This window comes from Panulirus ornatus, chromosome 15 (assembly GCF_036320965.1).
Source record: "Panulirus ornatus isolate Po-2019 chromosome 15, ASM3632096v1, whole genome shotgun sequence".
Taxonomy (NCBI): Eukaryota; Metazoa; Arthropoda; class Malacostraca; order Decapoda; family Palinuridae; genus Panulirus; species Panulirus ornatus.
In genome coordinates this window covers 28027120-28052896 of record NC_092238.1, presented here as the reverse complement: position 1 = coordinate 28052896, position 25777 = coordinate 28027120, and the positions used below count along the sequence as shown (strand labels likewise).

Here is a 25777-nt window from a genome sequence, read left to right as displayed (position 1 = left end):
ATTCATCTACCATAGTGTTTAAATACGAGTACTTCCTCATATCCCATTCACATGCCTTTGTTCTACCTCCATTTATTATGACCCTTATTTGTTAGATCTTGTCAATGATTATCATGAATCCTGAGCAACTAGGAAGCCATACCATATCTCCCTCTGTCTCTTCTGTCCCTTGTAGTCACTTAGAAGATGCAACTCCTCCTGTAAATCATCCTTGTCCATTCTTGTGCACATTTCCTATTGCTTTTATTTATCCTTTGTGTCTCATTTATAGATTTTCACGGTGTAAAGCTCCAGGCAGTAATGGATAGCCTGCTGTTCCTTGAGTTGAACTTATAATAAATGCCATTTGGGATAGCTTGTCCATGAGCTTAAGGGGCAACATTTGTACTTTGTAGGATACAATTCACCTCCTCCATACGATTTTCTAAGGTGAGATTGAGCATTACTTGTCAATTATGCGAGACAAACTCGCAACTGATAATATGATGAGATGACCAGGAAAAAAATGAGATGAGTATGCTGTAGGTAGGAAAAAATATAACTCTAGCCCGGTACCTAAATATTACTGATGGAAAAAATTAAGGGGAGCAATCCTAAAAGGAGTGTCACAATTTCATCCCTCACAAGTCAGAATAGTATTTCCATGGGTGTCTGCCGTCCACAACCTATTGAAGCGCAGGGTATAAGATGGTTCTGAGCATCACTTCAACACTCCTTATTCTGGATACAGTGCCGGATTTAGGTTCTGTGAGGCCCGTTGCAATTTGAAAGGATGGAACCTTAGCTACCAGCCAGAAAATTGTGATCACTACCGTCATTATGTTTTTTACATTTCTGATATGCTTGGTATTGGTTTATCAATTTTTCTTAAGCTGTAGTAGTAAATGGGAAACGTCTCTATATCAAAATGTTTCCTTTACTCACAAATGATATACGAAATACCATTAATAATCTTCCTCTTAAATGAACAGGCTGACAAACTCTCAGTTTGAATTAAAGACCAACTTTCTACACTGCAAGTTTTTTGTTAACTATTTTTCATTTTAATTTTAACGACTATTGTAATACGCTATCTATTCTTTATGGGAAACGTACACGGTACAGTAAATTGGAGCGAAGTGCTAGACGGTTCTCGTGTAGGATTGAACCCACTCGCGGCAGCCGGTCCATGGTCCACCCACCTGTTCATTCCCACTGTGGGGCTGGTCAATTAAATAGGTATCTATCGTAAGCTAACGTGTGTGTGTGTGTGTACATACACAGGAGTAAAGACATGGTGCATATTTATAAGATCAGAACAGCAATACGAGTGTAACACACAGAATAGTAATCACAGGGGTTGATATACTATCAGCAGACTGAACCATGACATAAAAAGCAGCTGGGGAAAACCATGGAAAGATCTTTGAGGCTTAGTTGTGGATATAGGAGTGTGGAGTTAGGGCATGACAAGGCTTTCATGAAGCCTCCAAGCTTCGTTTCACTCAGCATGAACTAATGCACTACGGTAGTGTACATGTGCGTATGCATGTAAGAAACCCTGTATTATATGTACATATAAAAGTCAAATCATTATATAAGGTAGTTTCTTAGCTGGATTGTGATAATGTAGTTCAACTTTGGGATCGTTCACGTAGCGTAAACTTGCTTCGAATCCACAAGTTCGATCGGTGTGAGCTAGTAGTCAGTCAGTTTACTACCAGTATCCCAGTGATCGTGCGTGTGAATTGAGGGACTCCTGGCGAGGTGTATCCACGGGTGACTGGACGTGTTGGCTGCTGGTTACCTAACAGTGTATCCGTGTCAGGAAGCTTGACCGTCACACAGGTGAGATCAACTTGTGTACACGGATGTTTTACACATATACGATAGTCATTTAGTGAAGGACTTGAACACTCTTGTATAGCGCAACAGGTAAACATTTTTTTTTTTTTTTTTCCAAAAGAAGGAACAGAGAAGGGGGCCAGGTGAGGATATTCCCTCAAAGGCCCAGTCCTCTGTTCTTAGCGCTACCTCGCTAATGCGGGAAATGGCGAATAGTATGAAAAAAAAAAATATATATATATATATATATATATATATATATATATATATATATATATATAATGAGAGAGAGAGAGAGAGAGAGAGCATGACAGCTTTAGTGGGTCCATGGAAGGGAAGGCCGTGTAGAGGATAATGGAGACTTTGTGTGGACTATTTCCACTAGACTGCCCAAATGATCGAGGCTCCGGACCTCAGAATGATCGAAGTTTCGAAGCCCAAAAATGAGGAAGTTTTGAAACCCAAAACGTTCAAAGCTTCGAAGTCGGGTTCAAGGTCGACCATAGAACACAGTACTGTATGTGTATGTTGAAGTTGAGTGGCATGTAAGGACTGGCGTAATAAACATTCAGTAGTCCACAGCTGCTAAATCTAAGGAAGAGAAAACATACACACACGGGTAAGTAAACAAAATTTTGGATCGTTTCAAATAATGAAGGATAGGTTTTTGTAACAACGTAAACATTGGTAGTTCCCGTTCCTGTGACTGCCGTTCAGATTAGGCATCTCCAACGTTTTGTGCTTCCACTTATATTTTGAGTTATGATGTATTCATGAAACAGTACTTATCCGCCCCCAACTGAAGGCAGACTTGGACCCTTTTTTTTTTTAAGTCAGTATTTATGAAAGTACATTTTTTTTCCGTCACAGGACGACAGCGCGCTGGGTATCAAACAGTAAAAATGTTCTAACCAGCAATTTGGTCTGCGGGGAGGGACCAGGAACGAGCTCATCTTGTATTTAGTATGAAAGTCTTCCGGAGGTAAAGAGCTAACACCTTCGAGCTCCTGAAGGAGGATTACTTCTCCATTGCCTTCAGGTTCGCCTGTCCTAAACCAATGGTTAGCCCTTCGATAACAGGTATGTGAAGCAAGAGTGATCTGTGGGTTAAGCCTTATTATGATGCTATAAATTCATGATCTGCTGTTTACTACATCTCATTTCCTTACTGCTGTACAGTGTATATAAATGGGAGAATTTCTTAAGTAGTAACCATCCTAAGGATATTAAGAATATGGGTTCTTAGGAAAGGGATTAGTGGCAGAGGTGACAGAGCTTTTTATCAAATACTGTACAATTTTTTTTTTGATAAACTGCAATGGTTGCATCTGTTTAGTTGAAACATGGAAATGATGATCCTGTAGACTGAAGTGTTCTCGGGGTGCAAGTGTAACTGAGAATAAGTAGGTTCCATAAGATGGATGTGTGTTATGTAAAATGTGGTTCCTTGAAGGAAAAAAGGGAGAATAATTCAAGGCAGAATAGAAAAATGTTCCATTTACAAAAAGAACAAAGGCTTTTGGTAAACAGTGCTACTTAGCTTCATTTTAGTACAGCTTGGACAACCTTATATGCTACTTAGCTTCATTTTGTTGCATTATGGACAACCTTATAAAATTTAAGCTATTACCTGGGAAAAGTTGAGTGCATCATTATACTTGGAAATTGACTTAGGAAATAAGAATGTGATGCTCTTTTCTACTTTATGGAATTAGGAAATAAGAATGTGATGCTCTTTTCTACGTAATGGAATTTTACTGACTTATACAACTTTGTTTCATTTTCAGAAAACGTTAAGGAAATTTATTGGTAAATTAAAGAAATTTATTGGTAAAGGTAGAGCTATGCAATTTTTTTTTTTAGATACGTAGTCTAGTCTATGGGGAGATCAACTCCATTCTTTCGCTAAGAACATATTGATATTCTTTTAAAATACAATTCTTCTGTTTTAATAATTCATTCTTATGAAAAAGGCACTTGGAGTTTTCACACAAGTGCTGAGCTAGGGTCAAGGTGCAGCAAAATCGGTTGGTCGGAGTGTTACCTTGATAAAGACATTTTCTACGTTCTAAAGGCAAAGGTTAAAGGATATACAAAGCCCACTACAATCCTTTGTGTGTCTCAAATGCTACTTCTGAAAGGCCACATTCTTAAACTTGCATAGTGGTTTGTATTCTCATACTATTATCTCTTGCTGCGTTAATTCCTCATCGAGGCCAACCAAGCCTTGAATGATATAAAATGATAGCAGAAGCAGATGGAGAGATATTGGGTGAAGAAGAGGGAGTGAGATATTGTGTGAAGACAAAAGGTAAAAAGTGAGATTTGAAAGAAAGATTTTTTATGCATGGGAGTCCTGTGAGCAAAGATACCAAAGGATGTCCTATATTTTAGCCTTCTTTCATATGCACCTGAAAATACACTTAATGAATATCAGATTTTACTGACATTTCTTTTACTCATTAGCTATTTGTTTATATCACTGATGCATGTTCCCAATTGGAACTCCCAGAAGGGAGTGGCCATGGCAGCAGAGTCTCTATAAGAGTGAACTCCAGTTCCACTTCATAGAAGGCACTAATTTGAAATAATTGTCTGAGATATGTTGGCTTAACACAGAATGGTGATAAAAACAGACACTGCTTCATAGCAGAAGTATTCAGTTGGAACATTAGGTGGGAGCTAATGCAACTATTGCACTAGAGTTGCTAAGGTGCATTAAGTGCTAGGAAGTGGAACTGGAGTTCACTTTTATGGAGACTCTACTACCATGGCCACTCCCTACTGGAAGTTCCAGTTGGAAACAGGCATCAGAGATATAGAAAGATAGATAGCAAATGAGGAAAAAAGGAAATGTCAGTAAAATCTGATATTTAGTAAGTGTATTTTCAGTTGCATGGGAAAGATTAAAATAAAGGACAGAATTATGGAATCAAGTTAAACAAAAATGTATGATTCTTGTATCCAGTTGTAAAAATACCTTAGGTACTTAAAGAGGCAGGAATGATCAGTCCATACATGGAGTCTTTAATATTATTGAGCACCATTTAAACACAAGCAACTGAGAATGGTAGTACTTCCTTGGATGGCTGTTGTCTGCAACCTCCCAACTACTTACAACCTATTACATAATACATCGTATGCTGGTGTGATGCTTCTCATAGATTGTACTTTTGGAATGGAGGCTGCTACTGGAGGGCTGTGGCCCTAGGATGACCTTTGGTACTGCATGAAGGATTAAGGTTCTGGGATGACCTTTGGTGCTCCTGAGGGGTTAAGGTTTTGGGATGACCTTTGGTAATTCATAAAGTCTGTGATTTCAAGGTTGTAATATTGGGCTCACAGTTTGTGTTGGTAAAAAGCAGCAGCTTTAGGAAGATATATCCTGCTTTGTGAAAGCAGCATTTTCCTTGTCTTCAGCATTGATCTGGTGCTTCTGACCAGCATAGTTTCAGGGTTAGACAGTGCCAGAGCAGATGATGAGGAAGAGCTCTTTAAGGCCATAAATGGGTATGCACATCCAGAACACCTTTGCCACTGACCCATTGTTTCCTTAAAAACAGAAAAAAGTTGTTGGACAATATCTGGTGTAAACATTTTTACTACATCAGTTCACTACATCCACTACATTCATACCCATATCAATTCCACCTGTTGACCACATTTTTATGGTCACTCAACCCACTTGTAACCATACTTTTGTGGTCACTTGAACTATAGGTGATCACACCTTGTGATCATACCACTTACCATGACACCGAACTTGTTTGGTCATTATTATATTAACCAAGTTATAACATCCATCTGTTTAGGGCACATAATATCAACACTGTCTGTTCACTTCACCTACCTATTTACTGCACCTACCTGGTCATCCGTGAAATCCCCTACAGCCATTGGAGTATTGCAGGTTGATAATGTTGCAGTGGTGTTGTTAATGCCAGACAGATTACCTGTATGGGGTATTGAATACTGCGACATACTGAAGCTACAAAAATGACTGATTAGTCCTACCATGTCATAAAATTCACTGTTTTGTAGAGAGCTTGTTTGCTTGTGTACTCAGATACATGTGTGCAATTCATACATAGGCTTTAATAAGCAAATATAATTGAAGATGCTAATTGAAAATATCAGGATCTTGTTGATAATGGTAGCTTTTTCTTCTTTGAGAAAAAAAAAAGCTCTTAAAGAACTCATGAGTGGGCCAAACAGGATTCCCATTATCTAATTTTTTATACAGTACAAAAATATTTTTGTTCTATCAATATGTATCCCTGAAGCATTGTCCTGGGAACTCCCATCTGTGGAAGTGGCCAAAACAAAGTCTTCTAGCTGCCCTTACCAAACACACCTACCTAGTATGTTCCATCCCTCTGACACCTTTGTGGGTTCTCTTCCTGATATAGTCCCACAGTTTCCCCTACAAGGATACCAGTTAGCGTGCTCTTGCTCAATTTCCTTCAATCTTTCTTTATTATATTTTCTTTACCAGTCTATCATCACACATACTCTTCATATGACCACTTTTAAGATATTTCTCTTATCTTGCCCTCTGATACCATACCCCACATCTTTTGTTCACTTTGATGTTGCATATTTCCTATATACTTCATCACTTTGTATTCCTTCCCATTTTCTCTCATTTTCACCCCCCATGAAAAGTTTGGGGCAATATCTGTGCAATTGGCAAGAAAGCAGGAAGTGGCACCACCGATAAAGAACATTGAAAGGCAGCCCGAAAAAGCCACTAACATCAATATCACTGCTGGACCCAGCATTGCTGTAAAAAAATCCAAGGGTAAAATAATGTACAGTATGTCAAAACATTTCTTGGCATGGATTAGAAGCATAAAGCTTGTCATTTCACTCATACATATCCTTGTCCCATGTCCGGTATTTTAAATTGAAACATGAACTTCCAACGTAATATAAGCACTTCATATATTTTAACTTTCCTCACCATCCTGATTTATTCAAGTGAGACCACAGTCTCTATTCACACTTTCCTCATACTCAAAATACATTCATTGCATATCCCAAATGATATCCCAGTTATCCCCATGTATATTTGTAGTCATAGATTATGGTATATTTGTTTCGTAGAAGGCAACTAAAATGGGAGGGAGCAGGGGGCTGGAAATCCTTCCCTCCTGTTTTTTTAATTTTCCAAAAGAAGGAACAGAGAAGGGGGCCAAGTGAGGATATTCCCTCTAAGGCTCAGTCTCCTGTTTTTAATGCTACCTCGCTAACACAGGAAATGGCAGATATGTATGAAAAAAAAATCTTTCTGAAAAATATATTTGCATCAGAACCTTTTCTTTTGGAAATACATTTGCTTCAGAACCTCTTGTTAAGGTCATTTTCTTGTGAGGCTCAAAAGTTTTTGTATGGGAATAATTATCCCCTGTATTTATGGACTTAAATAAATAGCTGTATTAGTATCACTTTTCATCATCATCAGCATCATGTACATGAGTGACTCTGCTGTCAGCAAGAGGGAGGGTTTTGTAGTACAGTAATGGCCCATCCCCCAACCCCTGCAATTTTAAGGTATACTCCTCTGACTACACTTTCTTATGTGACTCTGCTACCATTGAGAGGGAGGGCTCAAGTGGTAGTGTATTGGCTCCTTCCAGTATCCCAGCTAACTCAAAAAACATCCCATCCCATACCCTGGAACAATCCATTAGGTAATAAGCTGTTGACAGCAGCCACTCAGGATGGTAATAACATTTTGCCTGGGAAGCATTAAAGTGATGCTTGGAACCATCTTCCACTTTCCATATTAGGATTGCTGCTCTTACTTTCTGTGTCATCAAAATGGGACTACCAGGCTAGTCCTGCCATCTTCTCCTTACAAATACCATACACCTACTCAAACTTTGCTTATTTTCTTCACAAAGGTACTCTTGCCAATTCCTGCATGCTCAAACATTTTTTAGCATAATCATCATAGAATCCAGAAGTTGTATGGACACCTAGTCCTTGGCATCATTGGGTACTAAGAATATCCAAGTTTATGCATGACTCTACTGCCAGTAAGAGGGAGGGCTCAGACTGTAGTAGTACCAGCCCCTTCCACAACTTTTCCCTCTCCGTTAGACCTTCCTCTTTTTCTATCTACTCTACCAATATTGATGGTCTCTCTAGTAACCTTTCCTCTGTTGAACAGCATCTGTCTAGTACTTCTCGGACTATCTTACTTCTCTCTAAGACACAGTTGTGTAATTATGTTCTCACTAGTCCCTTTTTCATATCAGACAATTATCTCCACCTATGATTCTGGTTCTAAGGTGGTGTTTGTGCTTAATTCCAACATCAACACACCTGTTGCTTGCCTCAAGGATCTTGAGTTCCCAAATTTTGATGTTATGCGGCCCATGGTCTGTCTTCCAATACCACTTTTTTGCTCTCTTTCACGTATTGCTATCCTAACTCTACAAATTTTATATCTTTCTTGGACTATCTAAACTCCTGCCCTGAGACTGTGGCATCCTCTCACCCACAAGCTGAGATCCTCTACTTTGGGATTTCATTGTTCACTATAGGGAATGGTTGAATTCCTCCCATACAGATGATGGGGAATTGAAGCCCTCACTTTCTCCGTTGTCAATGATTTAGAGCAAATTATCTCCAACCCTACCCATATCTCTGACCGCCGTGACCACTTTCCCAGTATTCTGGATCAGTTTTTTGCCTCTAGCCCATCCCACTGTAACTATACAACCCTGCCCCCAGTTGGTTCATCTGATCACACTCTCATAAATGTATCTATTTTAACAGCACCTCCCCCTCCTGCAGCCACTTGTCAGCATAAATACTGGCACCTTCAACAAAGCTGAATTGGATATATTAGGTGACCTCTTTTCTGACTTCCCCTGGGTAAATTACTCTCTCATGTAAAGTGATACTTCTGTCCCCACCAAGCGCATAGCAGAGGTTATTGCAGAATGGAAGCACTTATCCTTTTGCTCCAAGATGACAACTTCTTCCAGTCCATGGTTCAACCATTCCTGTTCTGAGGCTATTCAGGCATATTGGGGATGGAAAAACTCCTTTCTCTGACTTCCATTCAGCGTTTATCATAGCCTTAATCATTGCAGATATGGTATTCATGAGACAAAGCATTCCTTTATTCAAAGGAAGTACAATAACCTTTCGTCGCCAAACTGACAGGTCTTTCTGGTTTTTAGCTAAGTGCATCTCAAACGACTTAAGATGTTCTATTTTTCCTTTGCTTTTCCGTTTTGATGATACTTTATCCCTCTCTCTCTCTCCCATACACAAAGCAGCTATTTTTTTCTTCCTGTTTCTCCTCTAGCTCCACCTTGAATGATTCTAATGTTCCTTCATTGCCTGATGCTCCTCTTACTAATCCTATGCCCATCCCCATAATCTTTTTTTGAGATGTCCAAAAAGTGCTTCTCCCTCTGAACACAAGCATAGCTTATGGTCCTAATGGCATCCATTAGGAAGAATGTGTTGATACATTCCACACTTAAAGAAGGGTGACCTTTCTGACCCCGCTAACTATCATCCTATTGCTTTGACATTACCTTTTGCAAAGTCTTTGAATCTCTCACTCCCTTATCCTTTGACACCTTGAATCTCTCATTCTTCTCTCTGATTGCCAGTATGGCTTCTGCAAGGTGAGGTCCACTTATGCCTGTTTATCATCACTGAAAGATTTTTTGGGAGTCTTGTTTAGTTGCCCTTGTCATATCCAAAGCTCTTGAGAGGGTGTGGCATTGTATTCTTATCTTTAAGCTCCAGTCTTTTGGCTTCCCTCCTGCACTTTGCTCCTTCATACCTAGCTTCCTCTGTGGTTGGTCTGTCTATGTGGCTAGAAATGGATTAGCCTAACTCCCTTTCTTCATCAACTGTGGTGTCCCTCAAGGTTCTCTCCTGTCCTCTACACTTTTGCTTCTTTTTATCACAATTTCCTCTCTTTCACAAATAACCAAATGCACTCATAAGCTGACAACTCAACATTGCATTCATCCAAATTTTTCAATTCTGCTTTTTCTTCTCTCGCTTGACCTCATAAACTCAGACTTAGATAGGATATCTCAGTCACTATACGAAATCATGTTAAGTTTAATACTTCCAACACCCAGTTTCTACTGATCTCTCTATCGATAATTCCTCACAACTCTCATCTCCCCATTAACAGTTCCACCTCTTAAATCAATGAAAACACTTGGCATTACTGTAACTTCCATTTTCAAAGAAACCCCACATTATGGGAAAAGCTAAGTCTGCCTCTAAGAAACTGGGAGTCCTGTTTAGATATCGAAATTTCTATTCTTCTGAACATTTGCTCTGTGTATACAAGGGATTGATTCATCATAGTATGGAGTACTGCTCTCTGATCTGGGGTGGCTTTTGCTCTGCATCCTTACTTGACAGAGCTGAGTTGAAAGCAATCTGACTAATAAACTCTCCCAGGTCAACTTCAAAACTTGACCTGCATGCCTACTATGCAATGTTGGTTCACATTCCCTCTTCTATAAGTATTATTTTGTTTTTTGCCTCATAAAACTCTGCAAGCTGCTGCATCACATGATTACTGTGTGACTGTTGGCAGCTAGAGGGTGGGCTGTTTTGATAAGTTTGTTTTCCTACACCTCAAAGCTTTGGAACTCTATACCTTCTTATGTCTTTCCCAATAACTATGACCTGGCACATTTTAAAAGACAGGTTTTTCTCATCCTACAAGATGTGTGAATACTTTCCCTTGCCTCTTCTTTTTCCTTACTATAATCCTTCCTATATTTCAATCAAGGCCCAGCCTTGATGTGGACTTCATCCCTCCAACGTAAAAAAAGAAAAAAAAAAAGATTCATCAAAAAGTGAAGCATCAATTTACATAACTGCCAATGAACTTGACGTTAGATCCCCAAAGTAAATATGTGTTTGGTGTGTTCATGGAGAACACTGTCATATTTATAATTTTCCTGCGTAAAGATTTTCTATAGTATCCAAGACAGCACAGGCAACTGAGGCCCTAATCAAGGCCATCTTATTAATGCTATATATATTTCTTTCTTTTAAACTGTTCGCCATTTCCCGCGTTAGCGAGGTAGCGTTAAGAACAGAGGACTGGGCCGTTTTGGAATATCCTCACCTGGCCCCCTGTGTTCCTTCTTTTGGAAAATTAAAAAAAAAACGAGAGGGGAGGATTTCCAGCCCCCCGCTCCCTCCCCTTTTAGTTGCCTTCTACGACACGCAGGGAATACGTGGGAAGTATTCTTAATCCCCTATCATCAGCGAACAACAACTGACTCACTTCCCAAGTTGATAGAGATGCTCTGTGGAAGGTATTAAGAATATATGGTGTGGGAGGCAAGTTGTTAGAAGCAGTGAAAAGTTTTTATTGAGGATGTAAGGCATGTGTACGTGTAGGAAGAGAGGAAAGTGATTGGTTCTCAGTGAATGTAGGTTTGCGGCAGGGGTGTGTGATGTCTCCATGGTTGTTTAATTTGTTTATGGATGGGGTTGTTAGGGAGGTGAATGCAAGAGTTTTGGAAAGAGGGGCAAGGATGAAGTCTGTTGGGGATGAGAGAGCTTGGGAAGTGAGTCAGTTGTTGTTCGCTGATGATACAGCGCTGGTGGCTGATTCATGTGAGAAACTGCAGAAGCTGGTGACTGAGTTTGGTAAAGTGTGTGAAAGAAGAAAGTTAAGAGTAAATGTGAATAAGAGCAAGGGTTGAGGGTCAAGTCAATTGGGAGGTGAGTTTGAATGGAGAAAAACTGGAGGAAGTGAATTGTTTTAGATATCTGGGAGTGGATCTGGCAGCGGATGGAAACATGGAAGCGGAAGTGGATCATAGGGTGGGGGAGGGGGCGAAAATTCTGGGAGCCTTGAAGAATGTGTGGAAGTCGAGAACATTATCTCGGAAAGCAAAAATGGGTATGTTTGAAGGAATAGTGGTTCCAACAATGTTGTATGGTTGCGAGGCGTGGACTATGGATAGAGTTGTGCGCAGGAGGATGGATGTGCTGGAAATGAGATGTTTGAGGACAATGTGTGGTGTGAGGTGGTTTGATCGAGTAAGTAACGTAAGGGTAAGAGAGATGTGTGGAAATAAAAAGAGCGTGGTTGAGAGAGCAGAAGAGGGTGTTTTGAAATGGTTTGGTCACATGGAGAGAATGAGTGAGGAAAGATTGACCAAGAGGATATATGTGTCGGAGGTGGAGGGAACGAGGAGAAGAGGGAGACCAAATTGGAGGTGGAAAGATGGAGTGAAAAAGATTTTGTGTGATCGGGGCCTGAACATGCAGGAGGGTGAAAGGAGGGCATGGAATAGAGTGAATTGGAGCGATGTGGTATACCGGGGTTGACGTGCTGTCAGTGGATTGAATCAAGGCATGTGAAGCGTCTGGGGTAAACCATGGAAAGCTGTGTAGGTATGTATATTTGCGTGTGTGGACGTATGTATATACATGTGTATGGGGGTGGGTTGGGCCATTTCCTTCGTCTGTTTCCTTGTGCTACCTCGCAAACGCGGGAGACAGCGACAAAGCAAAAAAAAAAAATATATATATATATATATTGGAAAGAGGGGCAAGTATGAAGTCTGGTGTGGATGAGAGAGCTTGGGAAGCGAGTCAGTTGTTCGCTGATGATACAGCGCTGTTGGCTGATGCATGTGAGAAACTGCAGAAGCTGGTGACTGAGTTTGGTAAAGTGTGTGAAAGAAGAAAGTTAAGAGTAAATGGGAATAAGAGCAAGGTTATTAGGTACAGGAGGGTTGAGGGTGAAGTCAATTGGGAGGTAAGTTTGAATGGAGAAAAACTGGAGAAAGTAAAGTGTTTTAGATATCTGGGAGTGGATCTGCCAGCGGATGGAACCATGGAAACGGAAGTGAATCATAGGGTGGGGGAGGGGGCAAAAATCCTGGGAGCCTTGAAGAATGTGTGGAAGTCGAGAACATTATCTCGGAAAGCAAAAATGGGTATGTTTGAAGGAATAGTGGTTCCAACAATGTTGTATGGTTGCGAGGCGTGGGCTATGGATAGAGTTGTGCACAGGAGGGTGGATGTGCTGGAAATGAGATGTTTGAGGACAATGTGTGGTGTGAGGTGGTTTGATCGAGTAAGTAATGTAAGGGTAAGAGAGATGTGTGGAAATAAAAAGAGCGTGGTTGAGAGAGCAGAAGAGGGTGTTTTGAAATGGTTTGGGCACATGGAGAGAATCAGTGAGGAAAGATTGACCAAGAGGATATATGTGTCGGAGGTGGAGGGAACGAGGAGAAGTGGGAGACCAAATTGGAGGTGGAAAGATGGAGTGAAAAAGATTTTGAGTGATCGGGGCCTGAACCTGCAGGAGGGTGAAAGGCGGGCAAGGAATAGAGTGAATTGGATTGATGTGGTATACCGGGGTTGACGTGCTGTCAGTGGATTGAATCAGGGCATGTGAAGCGTCTGGGGTAAACCATGGAAAGTTCTGTGGGGCCTGGATGTGGAAAGGGAGCTGTGGTTTCGGGCATTATTGCATGACAGCTGGAGACTGAGTGTGAACGAATGGGGCCTTTGTTGTTTTTTCCTAGCGCTACCTCGCACACATGAGGGGGGAGGAGGATGGTATTCCATGTGTGGTGAGGTGGCGATGGGAATGAATAAAGGCAGACAGTGTGAATTGTGTGCATGGGTATATATGTACGTGTATGTGTGTGTATATATATGTGTACATTGAGATGTATAGGTATGTATATTTGCGTGTGTGGACGTGTATGTATATACATGTGTATGGGGGTGGGTTAAGCCATTTCTTTCTTCTGTTTCCTTGCGCCACCTCACAAATGCAGGAGACAGCGACAAAGCAAAATAAATAAATAAATATATATATATATATATATATATATATATTTTTTTTTTCCAAAAGAAGGAACAGAGAAGAGGGCCAGGTGAAGATATTCCCTCAAAGGCCCAGTCCTCTGTTCTTAACGCTACCTCGCTATCGCGGGAAATGGCGAATAGTATGAAAAAAAAAAAAAAATATATATATATATATATATATATATATATATATATATATATATATATATATCTTTCATACTATTCGCCATTTCCCGCGTTAGCAAGGTAGCATTAAGAACAGAGGACTGGGCCTTAGAGGGAATATCCTCACCTGCGCCCCCTTCTCTGTTCCTTCTTTTAGAAAATCAAAAAAAAAAAATAAAAAACGAGAGGGGAGGATTTCCAGTCCCCCGCTCCCTTCCCTTTTAGTCACCTTCTATGACATGCAGGGAATACGTGGGAAGTATTCTTCCTCCCCTATCCCAGGGATATATATATATATATATATATATATATATATATATATATATATATATATATATATATATATATTATTATTTTTATTTTTTTATTATACTTTGTCGCTGTCTCCCGCGTTTGCGAGGTAGCGCAAGGAAACAGACGAAAGAAATGGCCCAACCTTCCCCATACACATGTATATACATACGTCCACACACGCAAATATACATACCTACACAGCTTTCCATGGTTTACCCCAGACGCTTCACATGCCTTGATTCAATCCACTGACAGCACGTCAACCCCGGTATACCACATCGCTCCAATTCACTCTATTCCTTGCCCTCCTTTCACCCTCCTGCATGTTCAGGCCCCGATCACACAAAATCTTTTTCACTCCATCTTTCCACCTCCAATTTGGTCTCCCTCTTCTCCTCGTTCCCTCCACCTCCGACACATATATCCTCTTGGTCAATCTTTCCTCACTCATTCTCTCCATGTGCCCAAACCACTTCAAAACACCCTCTTCTGCTCTCTCAACCACGCTCTTTTTATTTCCACACATCTCTCTTACCCTTACGTTACTCATTCGATCAAACCACCTCACACCACACATTGTCCTCAAACATCTCATTTCCAGCACATCCATCCTCCTGCGCACAACTCTATCCATAGCCCACACCTCGCAACCATACAACATTGTTGGAACCACTATTCCTTCAAACATACCCATTTTTGCTCTCCGAGATAATGTTCTCGACTTCCACACATTCTTCAAGGCCCCCAGAATTTTCACCCCCTCCCCCACCCTATGATCCACTTCCGCTTCCATGGTTCCATCCGCTGCCAGATCCACTCCCAGATATCTAAAACACTTTACTTCCTCCAGTTTTTCTCCATTCAAACTCACCTCCCAATTGACTTGACCCTCAACCCTACTGTACCTAATAACCTTGCTCTTATTCACATTTACTCTTAACTTTCTTCTTCCACACACTTTACCACACTCAGTCACCAGCTTCTGCAGTTTCTCACATGAATCAGCCACCAGCGCTGTATCATCAGCGAACAACAACTGACTCACTTCCCAAGCTCTCTCATCCCCAACAGACTTCATACTTGCTCCTCTTATTATGCTTTGTTGCTGTCTCCCGCGTTAGCGAGGTAGCGCAAGGAAATAGATGAAAGAATATACATACATACACGTATATACATACACGTCCACACAAGCAAATATACATACCTATACATCTCAATGTATACATATATATACACACACAGACATATACATATATACACATGTACATAATTCATACTGTCTGCCTTGATTCATTCCCATTGCCACCCCGCCACACATGAAATAACAACCCCCTCCCCCCACATGTGCACGAGGTAGCGCGAGGAAAAGACAACAAAGGCCACCTTCGTTCACACTAAGTCTCTAGCTGTCATGTAATAATGCACCGAAAACACAGCTCCCTTTCCACATCCAGGCCCCACAGAACTTTCCATGGTTTACTCCAGATGCTTCACATGCCCTGGTTCAATCCTGGGGATAGGGGAGAAAGAATACTTCCCACACATTCCTCACATGTCGTAGAAGGCGACTAAAGGGGACAGGAGCGGGGGGCTAGAAACCCTCCCCTCCTTGTATTTTAACTTTCTAAAAGGGGAAACAGAAGATATATATATATATATATATATATATATATATATATATATATATATATATATATATATATATATATATATTTTTTTTTTTTTTTTTTTTTTTTTTATACTTTGTCGCTGTCTCCCGCGTTTGTGAGGTAGCGCAAGGAAACAGACGAAAGAAATGGCCCAACCCCCCCCCATACACATGTATATACATACGTCCACACACGCAAATATACATAGCTACACAGCTTTCCATGGTTTACCCCAGACGCTTCACATGTCTTGATTCAATCCACTGACAGCACGTCAACCCCGGTATACCACATTGCTCCAATTCACTCTATTCCTTGCCCTCCTTTCACCCTCCTGCAAGTTCAGGCCCCGATCACACAAAATCTTTTTCACTCCATCTTTCCACCTCCAATTTGGTCTCCCTCTTCTCCTCGTTCCCTCCACCTCCGACACATATATCCTCTTGGTCAACCTTTCCTCACTCATTCTCTCCATGTGCCCAAACCATTTCAAAACACCCTCTTCTGCTCTCTCAACCACGCTCTTCTTATTTCCACACATCTCTCTCACCCTTACGTTACTTACTCGATCAAACCACCTCACACCACACATTGTCCTCAGACATCTCATTTCCAGCACATCCATCCTCCTGCGCACAACTCTATCCATAGCCCACGCCTCGCAACCATACAACATTGTTGGAACCACTATTCCTTCAAACATACCCATTTTTGCTTTCCGAGATAATGTTCTCGACTTCCACACATTCTTCAAGGCTCCCAGAATTTTCGCCCCCTCCCCCACCCTATGGTCCACTTCTGCTTCCATGGTTCCATCCGCTGCCAGATCCACTCCCAGATATCTAAAACACTTCACTTCCTCCAGTTTTTCTCCATTCAAACTCACCTCCCAATTTACTTGACCCTCAACCCTACTGTACCTAATAATCTTGCTCTTATTCACATTTACTCTTAACTTTCTTCTTCCACACACTTTATCAAACTCCGTCACCAGCTTCTGCAGTTTCTCACATGAATCAGCCACCAGCGCTGTATCATCAGCGAACAACAACTGACTCACTTCCCAAGCTCTCTCATCCCCAACAGACTTCATCCTTGCCCCTCTTTCCAAAACTCTTGCATTCACCTCCCTAACAACCCCATCCATAAACAAATTAAACAACCATGGAGACATCACACACCCCTGCCGCAAACCTACATTCACTGAGAACCAATCACTTTCCTCTCTTCCTACACGTACACATGCCTTACATCCTCGATAAAAACTTTTCACTGCTTCTAACAACTTGCCTCCCACACCATATATTCTTAATACCTTCCACAGAGCATCTCTATCAACTCTATCATATGCCTTCTCCAGATCCATAAATGCTACATACAAATCCATTTGCTTTTCTAAGTATTTCTCACATACATTCTTCAAAGCAAACACCTGATCCACACATCCTCTACCACTTCTGAAACCACACTGCTCTTCCCCAATCTGATGCTCTGTACATGCCTTCACCCTCTCAATCAATACCCTCCCATACAATTTACCAGGAATACTCAACAAACTTATACCTCTGTAATTTGAGCACTCACTCTTATCCCCTTTTCCTTTGTACAATGGCACTATGCACGCATTCCTCCAATCCTCAGGCACCTCACCATGAGTCATACATACATTAAATAACCTTACCAACCAGTCAACAATACCGTCACCCCCTTTTTTAATAAATTCCACTGCAGTACCATCCAAACCTGCTGCCTTGCCGGCTTTCATCTTCCGCAAAGCTTTCACTACCTCTTCTCTGTTTACCAAATCGTTTTCCCTAACCCTCTCACTTTGCACACCACCTCGACCAAAACACCCTATATCTGCCACTCTATCATCAGACACATTCAACAAACCTTCAAAATACTCACTCCATCTCCTTCTCACATCACCACTACTTGTTATCACCTCCCCATTTGCGCCCTTCACTAAAGTTCCCATTTGCTCCCTTGTCTTACGCACTTTATTTACCTCCTTCCAGAACATCTTTTTATTTTCCCTAAAATTTAATGACACTCTCTCACCCCAACTCTCATTTGCCCTTTTTTTCACCTCTTGCACCTTTCTCTTGACCTCCTGTCTCTTTCTTTTATACATCTCCCACTCAATTGCATTTTTTCCCTGCAAAAATCGTCCAAATGCCTCTCTCTTCTCTTTCACTAATACTCTTACTTCTTCATCCCACCACTCACTACCCTTTCTAATCAACCCACCTCCCACTCTTCTCATGCCACAAGCATCTTTTGCGCAATCCATCACTGACTCCCTACATACATCCCATTCCTCCCCCACTCCCCTTACTTCCATTGTTCTCACCTTTTTCCATTCTGTACACAGTCTCTCCTGGTACTTCCTCACACAGGTCTCCTTCCCAAGCTCACTTACTCTCACCACCTTCTTCACCCCAACATTCACTCTTCTTTTCTGAAAACCCATACAAATCTTCACCTTAGCCTCCACAAGATAATGATCAGACATCCCTCCAGTTGCACCTCTCAGCACATTAACATCCAAAAGTCTCTCTTTCGCACGCCTGTCAATTAACACGTAATCCAATAACGCTCTTTGGCCATCTCTCCTACTTACATAAGTGTACTTATGTATATCTCGCTTTTTAAACCAGGTATTCCCAATCATCAGTCCTTTTTCAGCACATAAATCTACAAGCTCTTCACCATTTCCATTGACAACACTGAACACCCCATGTATACCAATTATTCCCTCAACTGCCACATTACTCACCTTTGCATTCAAATCACCCATCACTATAACCCGGTCTCGTGCATCAAAACCACTAACACACTCATTCAGCTGCTCCCAAAACACTTGCCTCTCATGATCTTTCTTCTCATGCCCAGGTGCATATGCACCAATAATCACCCACCTCTCTCCATCAACTTTCAGTTTTACCCATATTATTCGAGAATTTACTTTCTTACATTCTATCACATACTCCCACAACTCCTGTTTCAGGAGTATTGCTACTCCTTCCCTTGCTCTTGTCCTCTCACTAACCCCTGACTTTACTCCCCAGACATTCCCAAACCACTCTTCTCCTTTACCCTTGAGCTTCGTTTCACTCAGAGCCAAAACATCCAGGTTCCTTTCCTCAAACATACTACCTATCTCTCCTTTTTTCACATCTTGGTTACATCCACACACATTTAGGCACCCCACTCTATATATATATATATATATATATATATATATATATATATATATATATATATATATATATAGTAAAAGCTTTGCGGAAGATGAAAGCCAGCAAGGCAGCGGGTTTAGATGATATTGCAGTGGAATTTATTAAAAAGGGGGTGATTGCATTGTTGACTGGTTGGTAAGGTTATTTAATGTATGTATGACTCATGGTGAGGTGCCTGAGGATTGGCAGAATGCTTGCATAGTGCCATTGTACAAAGGCAAAGGGGATAAAGGTGAGTGCTCAAATTACAGAGTTATAAGTTTGTTGAGTATTCCTAGGAAATTATATGGGAGGGTATTGATTGAGAGGGTGAAGGCAAGTACAGAGCATCAAATTGGGGAAGAGCAGTGTGGTTTCAGAAGTGGTAGAGGATGTGTGGATCAGGTGTTTGCTTTGAAGAATGTATGTGAGAAATACTTACAAAAGCAAATGGATTTGTATGTAGCATTTATGGATCTGGAGAAGGCATATGATAGTTGATAGATATGCTCTGTGGAAGGTGTTAAGAATATATGGTGTGGGAGGCATGTTGTTAGAAGCAGTGAAAAGTTTTTATCGAGGATGTAAGGCATGTGTACATGTAGGAAGAGAGAAAAGTGATTGGTTCTCAGTGAATGTTGGTTTGTGGCAGGGGTGCGTGATGTCTCCATGGTTGTTTAATTTGTTTATGGATGGGGTTGTTAGGGAGATGAATGCAAGAGTTTTGGAAAGAGGGGCAAGTATGCTGTCTGTTGTGGATGAGAGAGCTTGGGAAGTCAGTCAGTTGTTGTTCGCTGATGATACAGCCCTGGTGGCTGATTTAGGTGAGAAACTGCAGAAGCTGGTAACTGAGTTTGGTAAAGTATGTGAAAGAAGATATCTGAGAGTAAATTTGAATAAGAGTAAGGTTATTAGGTACAGTAGGATTGAGGGACAAGTCAATGGGGAGGTAAGTTTGAATGGAGAAAAACTGGAGGAAGTGAAGTGTTTTAGATATCTGGGAGTGGATTTGGCAGCGGATGGAACCATGGAAGCGGAAGTGAATCATAGGGTGGGGGAGGGGGCGAAAGTTCTGGGAGCGTTGAAGAATGTGTGGAAGTTGAGAACGTTATCTTGGAAAGCAAAATTGGGTATGTTTGAAGGAATAGTGATTCCAACAGTGTTATATGGTTGCGAGGCGTGGGCTATAGATAGAGTTGTGCGGAGGAGGGTGGATGTGCTGGAAATGAGATGTTTGAGAACAATATGTGGTGTGAGGTGGTTTGATTGAGTAAGTAATGAAAGGGTATGAGAGATGTGTGGTAATAAAGAGAGTGTGGTTGAGAGAGCAGAAGAGGGTGTTTTGAAATGGTTTGGTCACATGCAGAGAATGAGTGAGGAAAGATAGACAAAGAGGATATATGTGTCAGAGGTGGAGGGAATGAGAAGAAGTGGGAGACCAAATTGGAGGTGGAAAGTTGGAGTGAAAAAGATTTTGAGTGATCAGGGCCTGAACATGGAGGAGGGTGAAAGGCATGCAAGGAATAGAGTGATTTGGAACGATGTGGTATACCAGGGTTGACGTGCTGTCAATGGATTGAACCAGGGCATGTGAAGCGTCTGGGGTAAACCATGGAAAGTTCTGTGGGGCCTGGATGTGGAAAGGGAGCTGTGGTTTTGGTGCATTATACATGTCAGCTAGAGACTGAGTGTGAATGAATGTGGCCTTTGTTGTCTTCCTAGCGCTACCTTGCTTACATGCAGGGGAAGGGGGTTGTTATTTCAGGTGTGGCAGGGTGGCGATAGCAATGAATAAGGGCAGACAGTATGAATTGTGTACATGTGTATATATGTATATGTCTGTGTGTGCATATATATGTATATGTTGAGATACATAGGTATGTATATGTGCGTGTGTGGACGTGTATGTATATACATGTGTATGTGGGTGGGTTGGGCCATTCTTTCGTCTGTTTCCTTGCGCTACCTCGCTAATGCGGGAGACAGCGACAAAGTATAATAGAAATAAAATATATATATATATGTGTGTGTACCCTAGCCTAAGCCAGGTACCCATTTCATTGACCAACCCCAAAGTTGATATTGGACGAAACGTTGCAACCAGGATTTGAACCTATGCAGTCGACCCTGGGCAACCCATGAATGTGTCACAGTCAGGAACACTAAACAATGCACCACGGAAGTGTTGATTAGAATTTATTAAAATAATTTTGTGTTTATGTATTGATACACTAACTCGGTTTGAGAAGGAGAGTTAATACATCTAAGAATGATGGTAATAATTTCTAATCCATGTACTACTGTTGTCAGTGCTGTGTACAAAAAGCCTCCATGAAGCAGTATCTGTTTCAAATTTAAAGTATGGATATGAAATTCAAGTGTATACAGCACAAGGTAGGACTGAAAAGATTTAAAAAAACATGAAAAAACTTAGCGTTGTTTTTAAAAAGGGAATTGGGAGAAGGGAAAGGTATGAGAAGCTTATGTGGTCTGAAAAAGCTATAGAAAGATGTATAGATGAAGGTCTTAGTATAGTCGTGTAGAACATGTAGGTATATAGCAGTACAACAGAAGGTAAGAGAATTTAAGTAGATGCCCCTTGTTTTACAAAAATAAGAGGGTTTTATAAAGGGAAATTAAGTTTCGGGAAGTGTAGAGGGGTTATTTTGAAGTTGGTTTTCACGAAATTTTAAAATTAAAACTTTCCTGGTTTAAATGGTTAATTTTGGGTTTAATATTTAAAATTGACCCCGTATTCCCCAAAAGAAAAAATTAAAAAATTTTTTGAGCCTTTTTTCCTCATTTCGGGATAAAACTACTGTTTCTGCAGTCAAAATATCTATGTTATCTATTAAGACTACTGTTTCTGCAGTCAAAATATCTATCTCTATCTATTAAGACTACTGTTTCTGCAGTCAAAATATCTATCTCTATCTATTAAGACTACTGTTTCTGCAGTCAAAATATCTATGTTATCTATTAAGACTACTGTTTCTGCAGTCAAAATATCTATGTTATCTATTAAGACTACTGTTTCTGCAGTCAAAATATCTATGTTATCTATTAAGACTACTGTTTCTGCAGTCAAAATATCTATCTCTATCTATTAAGACTACTGTTTCTGCAGTCAAAATATCTATCTCTATCTATTAAGACTACTGTTTCTGCAGTCAAAATATCTATCTCTATCTATTAAGACTACTGTTTCTGCAGTCAAAATATCTATGTTATCTATTAAGACTACTGTTTCTGCAGTCAAAATATCTATCTCTATCTATTAAGACTACTGTTTCTGCAGTCAAAATATCTATGTTATCTATTAAGACTACTGTTTCTGCAGTCAAAATATCTATCTCTATCTATTAAGACTACTGTTTCTGCAGTCAAAATATCTATGTTATCTATTAAGACTACTGTTTCTGCAGTCAAAATATCTATGTTATCTATTAAGACTACTGTTTCTGCAGTCAAAATATCTATGTTATCTATTAAGACTACTGTTTCTGCAGTCAAAATATCTATGTTATCTATTAAGACTACTGTTTCTGCAGTCAAAATATCTATCTCTATCTATTAAGACTACTGTTTCTGCAGTCAAAATATCTATGTTATCTATTAAGACTACTGTTTCTGCAGTCAAAATATCTATCTCTATCTATTAAGACTACTGTTTCTGCAGTCAAAATATCTATGTTATCTATTAAGACTACTGTTTCTGCAGTCAAAATATCTATGTTATCTATTAAGACTACTGTTTCTGCAGTCAAAATATCTATCTCTATCTATTAAGACTACTGTTTCTGCAGTCAAAATATCTATGTTATCTATTAAGACTACTGTTTCTGCAGTCAAAATATCTATCTCTATCTATTAAGACTACTGTTTCTGCAGTCAAAATATCTATGTTATCTATTAAGACTACTGTTTCTGCAGTCAAAATATCTATGTTATCTATTAAGACTACTGTTTCTGCAGTCAAAATATCTATCTCTATCTATTAAGACTACTGTTTCTGCAGTCAAAATATCTATGTTATCTATTAAGACTACTGTTTCTGCAGTCAAAATATCTATGTTATCTATTAAGACTACTGTTTCTGCAGTCAAAATATCTATGTTATCTATTAAGACTACTGTTTCTGCAGTCAAAATATCTATCTCTATCTATTAAGACTACTGTTTCTGCAGTCAAAATATCTATGTTATCTATTAAGACTACTGTTTCTGCAGTCAAAATATCTATCTCTATCTATTAAGACTACTGTTTCTGCAGTCAAAATATCTATGTTATCTATTAAGACTACTGTTTCTGCAGTCAAAATATCTATGTTATCTATTAAGACTACTGTTTCTGCAGTCAAAATATCTATCTCTATCTATTAAGACTACTGTTTCTGCAGTCAAAATATCTATCTCTATCTATTAAGACTACTGTTTCTGCAGTCAAAATATCTATGTTATCTATTAAGACTACTGTTTCTGCAGTCAAAATATCTATGTTATCTATTAAGACTACTGTTTCTGCAGTCAAAATATCTATCTCTATCTATTAAGACTACTGTTTCTGCAGTCAAAATATCTATGTTATCTATTAAGACTACTGTTTCTGCAGTCAAAATATCTATGTTATCTATTAAGACTACTGTTTCTGCAGTCAAAATATCTATGTTATCTATTAAGACTACTGTTTCTGCAGTCAAAATATCTATGTTATCTATTAAGACTACTGTTTCTGCAGTCAAAATATCTATCTCTATCTATTAAGACTACTGTTTCTGCAGTCAAAATATCTATGTTATCTATTAAGACTACTGTTTCTGCAGTCAAAATATCTATCTCTATCTATTAAGACTACTGTTTCTGCAGTCAAAATATCTATGTTATCTATTAAGACTACTGTTTCTGCAGTCAAAATATCTATGTTATCTATTAAGACTACTGTTTCTGCAGTCAAAATATCTATGTTATCTATTAAGACTACTGTTTCTGCAGTCAAAATATCTATCTCTATCTATTAAGACTACTGTTTCTGCAGTCAAAATATCTATGTTATCTATTAAGACTACTGTTTCTGCAGTCAAAATATCTATCTCTATCTATTAAGACTACTGTTTCTGCAGTCAAAATATCTATCTCTATCTATTAAGACTACTGTTTCTGCAGTCAAAATATCTATGTTATCTATTAAGACTACTGTTTCTGCAGTCAAAATATCTATCTCTATCTATTAAGACTACTGTTTCTGCAGTCAAAATATCTATCTCTATCTATTAAGACTACTGTTTCTGCAGTCAAAATATCTATGTTATCTATTAAGACTACTGTTTCTGCAGTCAAAATATCTATCTCTATCTATTAAGACTACTGTTTCTGCAGTCAAAATATCTATCTCTATCTATTAAGACTACTGTTTCTGCAGTCAAAATATCTATGTTATCTATTAAGACTACTGTTTCTGCAGTCAAAATATCTATCTCTATCTATTAAGACTACTGTTTCTGCAGTCAAAATATCTATCTCTATCTATTAAGACTACTGTTTCTGCAGTCAAAATATCTATGTTATCTATTAAGACTACTGTTTCTGCAGTCAAAATATCTATGTTATCTATTAAGACTACTGTTTCTGCAGTCAAAATATCTATGTTATCTATTAAGACTACTGTTTCTGCAGTCAAAATATCTATCTCTATCTATTAAGACTACTGTTTCTGCAGTCAAAATATCTATCTCTATCTATTAAGACTACTGTTTCTGCAGTCAAAATATCTATCTCTATCTATTAAGACTACTGTTTCTGCAGTCAAAATATCTATGTTATCTATTAAGACTACTGTTTCTGCAGTCAAAATATCTATCTCTATCTATTAAGACTACTGTTTCTGCAGTCAAAATATCTATCTCTATCTATTAAGACTACTGTTTCTGCAGTCAAAATATCTATCTCTATCTATTAAGACTACTGTTTCTGCAGTCAAAATATCTATGTTATCTATTAAGACTACTGTTTCTGCAGTCAAAATATCTATGTTATCTATTAAGACTATTTCCTGTTTTTCATGGGAAGGATCATATGCATAAACCCTACTACTTAACTCTTACATATCCTTAACCCTTTTATAGCATGTTAAAATGAAACATGAACAGACTTATTTAAAAGCTTCTTAATTTTTCACCTTGCTCACTAGGTTAAATTGTTCAAGTGAGACTGGAGACTCCATTCACACACAATATGTAATTACCACATCTGATCCTCAATCATACCTCTCATATATCTGCTTGCATCAATACTTTCCTTTCATATCCACTGCTATATATCTTCTTGACCAATCCATCACCTTCCATAAGATTTTCTTGAACTTCACTCAAAGTCTTTAACCCATACACTGTTTTTTTTTTTTTTTACGCAGAGATCAAGCAAATACCTGCCGTTAAGGACCGCTAAAGAAATTGGACTAAACTATTGAGACCACCCATCATTCACTCACTACTACCATTGTCAATTCTTCAAGTGTTGGACTGTCTTCTGGGTCAACTGAAGTGTGTACACAATTCAATGAGAATCTGGCATGTATTGAAGCTCATGGAATGTGTATTTAAAGCCCAAGATGCAACATTTACTCTACTTGGCTGCCTTGCCCTTATTTAGCCCATGCTAACACACATAATCACACTTCATAGCTAGGGGACATTGCTGACTCCCTGAGGAATGCTTCTTGAGAGCAATCCTTTGTCCTATAAAGAACTTTTCAGGGGTTGTTATTTCATGTGTGGTGGGGTGG

General features: G+C 39.4%; 1 long non-coding RNA gene across 2 annotated transcripts; it reads left to right on the top strand.

Moving 5' to 3' along the window:
• The first annotated feature begins 1673 nt into the window (after nucleotides 1-1673).
• LOC139753803 (uncharacterized) lies at nucleotides 1674-25555 on the top strand. Of its 2 annotated transcripts, none has more exons than XR_011713776.1 (3): nucleotides 1674-1827; nucleotides 2695-2904; nucleotides 25406-25555. It is a non-coding gene; the product is annotated as an uncharacterized lncRNA (long non-coding RNA). The 2 variants fall into 2 exon arrangements; XR_011713775.1 differs by lacking the exon at nucleotides 1674-1827 and adding an exon at nucleotides 2282-2443.
• Nucleotides 25556-25777: the final 222 nt, after the last annotated feature.